General features: G+C 50.6%; 1 long non-coding RNA gene across 2 annotated transcripts in view; it reads right to left on the bottom strand.

The window, feature by feature from the left end:
- Positions 1-1,243: 1,243 nt before the first annotated feature.
- The window catches only part of LOC137157562 (uncharacterized), an 80,994-nt gene continuing 72,481 nt past the window's right edge, over positions 1,244-9,756 (bottom strand). For both annotated transcript variants that reach the window (XR_010921144.1, XR_010921146.1), the window contains exons 3-4: positions 4,545-4,706; positions 1,244-1,983 (exon numbers count right to left, since the gene is read on the bottom strand). This is a non-coding gene — a long non-coding RNA (uncharacterized lncRNA). The remainder of the gene's footprint in view (positions 1,984-4,544; positions 4,707-9,756) is intronic.

Below are 9,756 nucleotides of genomic sequence, written 5' to 3'. Positions count from 1 at the left end.
ATCCTGCTACTTCTTCTTTCGAAGGAACAAATCAGTTAAGAAAGCCACAGTACGAAGGGATTGTTGAGCTCGGAAGGCTGAAGTTTGCTACATGCTTAAGGAATCCCTGAGATGGGAAAGTGACTCTGTAAAAAAGCCAGGGGGCCAGTTTTTCAAATTTCCAAGGGCTGCGCACCCAACGTGCAGCTAATGTGCCAAGCTTTTTGGAAAACCTGGCCATTTATTTTGATGCCTAAATGGGAGCTGCACCCTTTGGAAAATCTGAACCCAGCTGTGGATACTGATCACTTCTCAAAATTGGGCCCATGGGGTGGGTTGGGGCGGTGGGGAAATCCATGCTGTCTCAGCAGCTTCCAGTACCAACTCGCTCCATTGTTTGTACAAGTGTTTCTAACTGGAACCTTGAACTTCACTTGCTAAGCAGAGCTGGGGTCTTTCTGCCTCTCCCTTCAGAAATAAAGATCCACAGTGGGAAGTTGGCAGGTGCTCAGATATTACAGTGCCAGGGGCCAGATAGGAACTAGAAAGGTAGATTCTGGGGATGGTGCATGAGGCAGAACAGACTGTGTTTCGCTCTCCCAGAGCTGTATTGTCTCTGCAGCGGTGAAAAACGCCTCTGTGTCAGTGCACGTGGCTAGCAGTCACAGCACTGGCCCATCTGGATTCTAAGCAGCTCCCCCGCATGCTAACAAGAAGAGTAATTTATCACAAATTAAAGAGGGTCGGAAACAACAAAATCCAAAATCTGGATGTTGAACACCCCAAGGGCTGGAGCAGGGGCTGTCTGGGCGGTATCACAAAGAGAGGGGCCATTTGCAACATTTCTGTTAGGTTTGGATTGCAAATGCCCCAAAGTCTGTGTGTGGGAAGGTGGTATTGAAACAGGCCCATTGCCACCCTCTCCTTATCATAAAATCTCAGACTTTTGTTACAACAAAACCCTCCTCCCCCCAAAAGTACTCCAGTGGATTGTTCCTCCTCAACCAGCCAATCAGAATTCACCTGACTGCCCATTGGCCGGTGAGGTGGCCCCATGGTTTATAATGAGAGGACTATTTACAAAGACCCATCCACCCTGAGACGGGGAAGGGATGCTTAACAGGGCGCATGTGATGGAGGATGTGTGTGAGCTGTAGCACTGCTCAGGAACGTGGAAGGGTTCTTGGCTATCACCTCAAGAAAATGGGAACATCAGTGGTACAAGCTGCAGCAAAGTTAATAAATAAAGAGTCCAGACTATGAGTCAATTTCATATTTTTAATACACATCTGGATTTTAAACACATCTCACCCAGCAGCTGCCAGGACAGTAAGAACTGAAATGGCCAATAGCTTCTTTCATGCTGTAGGGTCCCAAGACACATTACAAACTGATACACAAATGATACGTAGGGGATCAGCTTTACTTGCCTTTGGGGGGAAACACAGCATTTAACAGCATGCAGCAATGCTATGTAACCCGTGTTTGTGGGCTGCGGGACTTTGGTCACCCTCTAGTTATTAGTCCACATAAAAGATTGACTTTACCCCGGCTTCCAGCTGCTGGATTTAGTCTTTGAGCTTAAGCACTAATGCTGCTTAGCGTCGAAGAGTACGGGTTGACATCCCACCAGTGGCCAAGTGCAGTTGATTACAACTATCCAACTGTGTGGAACAGGAAGTGAAGAATAATCCCATATCCAGTGGACATCACAGGGGGACTTTTGGGAGGCAGAATCCCCCAGGCTAGTTTAGGCTCTGTTTACTCAGAGGGGAGGCACACAGCTTGTCTTATTCCTTAAAATGCACTGACCAAGCATCACATCTTTATTTATTTTGCCATTGTTCACAAAAAAAGTTATCCCTCCCGTCAACGCTTTCCGCACGCTACTCATGGTTTTTATTTTGGAAAGGAAACAAATCTTCAGATGAAACATCTTGCTAATACTGGGCCGTTCTTGTGGCTTTCATGGGCATCCAACTCCTCATCTTCTGATTACGCCACCTGTCAGTCAGAGAGAGCTGTTTCAGTGATAGGACATCACACATATCTCCCTACTCCCTGCCTCACTGGGAACATGGACTCCAAGAGTCTCACTTCCAGACAAATTGGTACCCACAACTCCTTTCATCAGAGGGTGAAAACCTGGCCTCAATGAAGTCAAGGGAATTTTGCTACTAACATCAGTGGGGCCCGGATTCCCCCTCAATGTGAACAGCAGGTGCTCAGCACCCCCAAGAATCCAGCCCTAAGAGACATTGGCCAAAATGTTCAAATCAGGCTGTGAAAGTTCAGTTCTTAAATAAAATGCGGTGAAATTTTTCATGCAAAACCAATTTTTTTTGGCCAAAATGTTGCAGATTCAGAGCGACCAAACCATTTGCGCATTTGGGTTGATTTTGGTGAATAGTTTCAGAAAAAGTAAAGAATGAATTCAGAAATAGTTTGATATTTTTGTTTGGGAAAGATGTTTCGTTTCAGAATTTCCCTAAATGTTATTTAAATAAAACATAAAAAAAGTTCATAGAACCCCCGAAATGAAATGAAATGAAATGTTTAGCTGGACCTGATGTGAATTTTTTCTTTTACTCTCTTGCTTCACTGAGAAATTCAGAAAGATTTGTTTCAGTTCTGTCCAAAACAATTACTTCTGCCCCCAATTTTTTGGTTCAGCCATTGAACCAAATTCAATTATCCACCCAGCTCTACTCTTAAATCCACATTTAGCCACTTGGTGAGAAGATGCTGAGTGCCTGCAGATCCCACAGAAGTCCCTGGGAGGGAGCAGTGCTCAGCACAGATGGAAATCACACCTCGTTCCCTTGGGGCTCTCCAGACGGGTTGAGGAATCTCACCCTAAACCCCCAGGTTTGACAATCTTAGCCTTTATTTTTATAACCCAGTCAAACAAGAGCCTGGTGGAGCCCCAGCAAATTCTGCAGTGGTGACCTGCGTCTTGTGATTGGTGTGGACATGTAACCACTTATCTAGCCCAGAGAAGAAGGATGGCCCTACGGTTAAAGCACTGGACTGCAACTTAAGAGACTGTCCCTGGCTCGGCCCCAGATTTCCGGCGTGACACAGACCAGTCACATCATCCCTCTGGGCTGCAGTTCCCCAATGGGGATAACAATCCTTCTTTGTCTGGCTGGTGTCTTTGGCCAGAGACTGTCTCTCACTATGTGCTTGTGAAGCGACTGGTGTCACAGTCTCAGTCCTACCATGACCCAAACGCCAGTGAGTGAACCTAGATGGTCATAAAGCCCTTCTGATTAACAAGGGTCTAACAAGAGCCATGGGGTGAGGGGAGAAAGCTCACTGGTTATTTCCACTGCAGGGAACAGCCTGGCCCTGACTGTGCGCGGTGTGGATGATCTGACAGAAGTTTTCCCCATCTCTGATTTCTGCTACTCTCTGATTCACACCGTGGGCCCAGCCTGCCTAGCCGGCCCTCGTCACACACAGACAAGAGACAAGCCAGAGGACTGGGGAACTTCCAGGAAATGTTCCATCCAGATCTTGTCTTGGGTCCTGTTTCTTTTTAATTATCGAGAAGTTGGGCAGATCCTTTTGTTCTCCTCCCGTTAACCGTCGTCCCCATAGCCTAAATTACACAGTAATGACCACAACCCCCTCTACTTCTGCAGAAAGCAGCCGGGGCGGTGACATGTTCCTCTGAGCCAGCTGCAGGGAAGGAGATGATAATAAGAGGTTTTATGCTTTACCTTGAACTTGTGGGCCAGTGACGGAAATCCCCCTTTTATTCATTCCACTGATGGGAAATCGTCATTTATAAATGCCCTCTTCACTCGACACAGGTGGCCACCGGTCAGGTGTCACCAGGGAGGCGGACGAGTGGATGCATTAAAAGAGATTCTACTGAGACCACATTAACCGCTTGGCTGCTGAGAACTAGTGCACTTGTGATGCGAGATCACATTGCCTGGTGCGAGGCACACGCAGTGTGGCTGGGACAGTGCACCAATGTTCGTGCCCCGAAGCCTGCTGCTTGCAGCAGAGTCCCTGCAGCATTGAGGGCTCCATTCAGAGCCCACTGAATGCAATGGGAGCCTTCCCAGTGGGATTTGAACCTGGCCCTTTATTCTTTGTGGAAGGGATATTACTGCTCTAGCAGATGGCTGCTCGGCGGGAGCCACAGCCGGAGTGAGGCCACGTGTTTGAGGGACCCCGCGCACCGATGGGGCCAGGACTTCCCAGGAAATCTTGGCAGAACAAAGAACAAATTACAGGGGGTGGGTTCAAATCCTGGCGGTGTCAATAGCAGGGAGACGAAAGGCGACCCGGTGGAAAGCACCGGACTGCGACACTCAGGACACTGAGCTTCAGTTCCTGGATCTGTCCCAGATTCTGTGTGACCCCGGACAAGCCACGTAAGGCACGATTTTCAAAAGCAACTAGCAATTGTGAGTGTCCTGATTTTTGAGGGGGCCTCGTTTTCAGGAAGTGCTGAGCCCCCAGCCCAGCAGGGTGCCTAATTCCCATAGGCTGCTCTGGAAATCCCAGCCTAGCGTAGTTCTTTTCCATGGATGTTAAAACCCCCTTACTTTGCCCCCGGAGAAGCACAGTCATGGTGGCGTGAGATGCGCAGTGTGACTCGCCATAGCTGTGTGAGTCGCCTTCCAGGGCTGCCTGACCCCCTTCAGTGGCTGGAATTTGTGCGTGGAGCTCTCGGTGATGGTCTCAGGCAAGTGGGGTGGCATAGATCCCTGGAAATGAATGTAGAAATCATGTTAGCAGCTGGGTGGGCTCTGGACAGAAGTTGGCTCCTTTGTACTTTCTCTCTTGCTCTTAGTTAATCGTTTCTTTGTAGAACTTAGATTTCCACCCGGATTCCCCCCTGCCCCTCAACCCTTCCCCCACCTGCACACCATGGACACTGTGCCCCCACCCTCAGGCTGACAATCTAATGGTACCTTCTGGTCTGACAAATCTAGGCATCTATGAAAAGTTCAGATCAATAAAATATGTCAATATCAAAATTCAACCCCCGCTTCCCAAAAACCCAACCAACCAAAAAAAGATCCATTTCGAACCTTGCAAATAAAAACAAGTTTGAAATTTCAAACCTTTGCACCAATTATTTAAAAACATTCTGACCAGCTCTAATACATCCGTGTGTGGCTCCCCACATCCCTCTCTCAGCCCTTTGTCTCCCGCTATTCTATAAGCCTCTGTCCATACACCGTCAGTGCGCTGCACTGCACCCACAGTTCATCCCGCTGAGCTCTCCCTTCGGCGTTCGTTAGAACCATTTTCCTCACACAGCCAGAATCCGGGCTCATTGTCTCTGCAGCACGCCTAGTCCTGGACGAGGAACTGAAGCCAGCACTTCTCCCCTGCAGGGCAGAGCTCTAACCACGGGGCTGGCCCAGACCAAATATTTCATGCACACCCATCCTTAGAAGCCAAACCATTGCCTGCACCCTTTACTTTCTCACATCCTGGCTGGTGTTCCTTCCAGTCCTTCATTTCCTAACCTGACAATAACACGTCTGTGACCAATCTTAAAAGGGGCCTTGCCTGGGGTAGACGGTAACTGATTCTATGCAGGTGCTGGAGAGGATTTGCCTTGTGAAGAGTGATGTGCACAGCAATTATTCTATTCTTTATATTGTGGCAGTACCTGGAGGCTGCAAGGACCAGGATAAGGCCCTCTGTGCTTGGTGCTGTACAAATATTCTGGAAGCCCGGTCCACTGAAGGGCTCCCAGCCAATGCAGCGGGGCAATGGCTGCTATATTCATGAACAAAGCCGCTCATCCAATGAGCTTCTGGCCTGCACATGGGTTTCAAAATGGTATCCTTTCAGCCACACAAACCGGCTTCCTGCAAATCTCTCGAGGAGTAAATCTCCTCGTCTCCTTGTGCTTCCCACTGTCGCCTCTCGCCTTACCCTTAGATTGTAAGCGCTTCAAGGCAGGGACCGTTTTTTTTGTTCTGTTTGTACAGTGCCTAGCGCAACAGGATCCTGGCCTGTGACTGAGGCGCCTAAGCCGTACAGTAATAGAAATAACAAATAAGGGAAATAATGAAGGCTTGAGCTATGTCCCCCTGACATTTCAGGGCTTATTGCCATTGACACAGACGAGGATAATTAGAGCTGGTGGGAAATGTCTGAGATTTCAAGAGTTCTTCCTGTGTCGAATGGGGATGGAAAGCTTTTGACCGCGGAGAATCCCGAGAAACATTTGGATTTGGGTCAGTCAGAATGGTTTGCTTGTATAATTTCAAAATGTTTCATTTCCATTTTGACCGCTGTTATTTTTAATGATTTTTACTAGAATCAGATGAAACTGCTAAACAAAAAGTCACTTGGAACCGGAAGCGCAGCAGCAGAATTTTTCATTTTGGAAACGTCACATTGAAAGGGTTTGGCAATCACTACACTCCCCCCCCCCCCCCCCCCCCCCCCCCCAATTTTTCGAGTCGAGAAATTTGTCAAACCGACCAGTTCCCAGGAGAAGGTGGAGTTTTGATGGGTGGGTATTTTCCAGCCGCCTCACCACTCGCCAAATCTCATCCAAAAATTCCCAGCCAGCGATGAAGATGATGATAATTTCATGTGCAAGTTTAACTGGCACGGTGGCAAACGCTCCAGAAGCTGCCAGCACCTGCTCTACCCTGGGGCTCCCGGTGGGAACTGTTGTACTCGCAGAGCCGAGGCCTGGCTGGGTAACTTAACGCAGCCCGGGGGCTCCCGCGGTGCCTCTCTCAGAGGCTCTAGTCCAACCTTTCACGCACATGGCTCAGTGCGCGTGGGGTTGGCAGAGGAAGCATCCTGGGGCATTAGCCTCCCAAGAACAGCCTACGGAGCTCTCTAGAAAGGACGGGGCTGTTGTCACTGCAGGCCAGGATTCAGGCACATTGAGACATCTGGAGATGAAGGGAAAAGGGGAGTTAACACTTTACCTCCTCCATCCCCGGGTCTCCTTCCTTCCTCTGCTCAACCCCTTGCCCCTCCCTTCGCCAGCTCCCCCTCCATTTGCTTCCCCCCCACCCTCAAGAGCACGCTGGGAAAAGCTGTGTCGGGGAAACAGCTGGAGATTCCAGTAAGGGAATTGATTTAAATACATTTCCATATGGATTAATTTCTCCCTCCTTCCACCCCCACCTCGGCAGTGGGACTCAGAGTCTGCTACCAAGGCTGCGGGTTACTGCGGTCATGGGGGAGGGCGAGTGCAGTGGGGGGAGCCGAGATAAACGGCTGGAGCCCTTTGAGGTGGCTGCTCACGGGAGGGCGGCAATTACGGCTGGCTCTGGTGCGCTGCATGAGACGGGCTGAGAATATTTTGCTGGGGATTCAGGAGGGACAGGGGTGGGCCCCCCTCTTCCACCCTCCCAGTTATTAATCTCCTGCTTCCCAGGGAATAGATAGGCTGGGCATGGATGGGTTCCTGTCTGGAGCTCTGCTGCCCTTTATTTAAGTGCCACTTAGAGCCTCCGAGACAGGCCCAAGCCAAACATTTCTGACCCACTTCTAGATTTCCAGCTCCCGGAAGGACAGAGGTGTTGTTTGGCTCCAGGGTTTTGGTTTGTCCTGTTATAAAGGTAGCAGGTATTTGGAAAATCTGGATCTGGTTTTCGATTGGGATTCTTTTCCTGCCTGTTGTTCTAGTCATTTGGTTTTGAGGCTCCCAATGCTAGTTAGTAATAAATAATTATGCTAATAAGTGACTAAGCCTTTTCCTTACCTGGTGCTTCCCCAACCAAGGCTTCCTATTTTGGTGCATCAGGAAAAAAAAATCCAGGCATTGCAATAACTCCCCAGTAATAAAATGATTTGCACCTGAAGCCTTTAGCAAACGAGCAGGCCTTCAGGCACCTTTTATAAACAGCTGATTGTGGGGTGGGGGGCAACGGAGGGCAACAAGGCGTGAGTTTGGGGGCCATTCGCCTCTAGGTTGCTAGCCCTGGGTCAGGTGGGTGCTGGATGGCTGGGGGAATGGAGTATTTAACCCTTCACCACCTGGCTGTTGGCTCCCTCCTGCAGTGAGTTTACCCAGTGCAAAAGCCTTTGAAGTGGAAGCACGAATTGAACCCAGGTCTCCCGAGGGCCCAGGTCAGCGCCCTATGGCAGCATGTTATTGCCACGCCTTTTCCCTGCCCTTGTTTTGGGGACTGGTTTAATTCCCAAGAGCTGGAGTTTAGTCCCAGGCCCTAGAGAGTGCTGCCCCCAGCCCTGCCCCCCCTGTTTCCTCTCACCGCACATTCTCCAGCCCCACAAATAGCCTCATTCACCCTGGAACGTTGCTGGCTGGGGGCTGCTTTCCTTTGTCAGTGGGAACATGGGATTTAGGCCTCTCTTCTCCAGCATCGCCAGACTCGGTGCTTAAGGACTTTAGCTCCTGCAGCCAGAGCGCTCCTCACGGGGTTACGCACACAATAGAGCTGTTGTGAGATGGTGACAGCCGCACTGCCCCCCCCCCAAGGCCTGCTGTGAGGTGACAAAGTAGCTCCAGGCTCACGGACAGCGAGCCCAAACCACCAGCGCGCCGGGAGCAGGTGAGTCTGCAAAGGCTCAGTCGAGCCAGTTCCACCCTGCCCCGAACAATCAGTGTCAAGCGGTGCCGGGTGATGGCCGGGCACAGAGCTGCTCTGTGCCAGTGCCCAGTCGCTGCGGGTGGGGGTGGCCGAGGGGAGATGCTCGTAAAACTAACTCTTTGCACCCACCGTCGGGAAGATTTCCGAGTCGGAGCGGGACCCTCTGAGAGAGGAAAGCGCAGCGGGAAGAATGAAAAAGCAAAGGCTCCCAGAATCCCGGGTCCCTTCTAGCGCAATCCCACTGGCCAGGAGGGGTTTGCTTCCTCCAGCGCTTTGTCCGGTCTTGTGCGCGTCATGAGATGGGGCTTCCACAGGGGAAGAGCTGTGCCTGCAGACTCATACGGAATGGGCCAGGCCTGAGCTTGACGGGTCTTTTTCACGAGGCTGGCCCCAGGGACATGGCATCAGGCTACGGGGTCAGGGTTCAACTAGGACCAGCAAGCACCGAGGGGCAAGGGAACTAGAGACTTTAACCACCAGACGTTCTTTCCAGAGCTTAAATCCAGGCTCCAGGGAAGATGTGGGGGTCAGTCTGATCTGCAAGTGTGCTCAGTGCCAGAGAGGGCTGCCCCAGCGCCAAGCAGGGGTGTCTGTGTGCAGACCCAGGCATCAGCATGTGCAACCGTCGGTTTTAATGCACCGCACTTGGAAAGAATCCAGCCGTGGATTGACAGAACGCCAAGACCTCATTACAGGCAATATAACAACTAACCACAACCCCAGAGGAGCGGTCTGGACATTTGAATCATCTGAGCCACGACTGGCTGGGAAGAAATTTTGGCTCTTGGAGTGGGGTGACCGCAGTCACGTCTTACCCAGGATTTAGGGGGAGTCCGCAAATGGCTGTGAAATGGGGCATGGGTCCCAGCTGAGCTTGGGGCCCCACTGTGCCAGGTGCTGTACAAACACATAGTAAGAGGTAGTCTGTTCTCTAAAGAGCTTGTAATCTATATAGAGAAGAGGTGGGAGATAGGAAGCATAGAATCATCAATTCCAAGGCCTGAAGGGAGCAGCGTGTGTGTGATCAGCTAGTTTGACCGCCTGTGCCCCCTGAATAGATGTCTCTGGTCTAACCTTCTTACCCCCATTCTATAGCTGGGGAACTGAGGCCTAGACAGATCATGTGACTTGCTCAAGATGACGCAGGGAAGTAGAGGCAAGGCTGGGAACTGAATGTAGCAATCCTGCGCCCCAGCCCAGCTCCTTCATGGCAGGC

Source organism: Emydura macquarii, unplaced genomic scaffold, assembly GCF_026122565.2.
Source record: "Emydura macquarii macquarii isolate MOO-44397 ecotype Brisbane River unplaced genomic scaffold, CSIRO-AGI_Emac_v2 contig_306, whole genome shotgun sequence".
Taxonomy (NCBI): domain Eukaryota; kingdom Metazoa; phylum Chordata; order Testudines; family Chelidae; genus Emydura; species Emydura macquarii.
The sequence above is the reverse complement of the archived record's forward strand: the minus strand, read 5'-3'. Positions and strand labels throughout refer to the sequence as shown.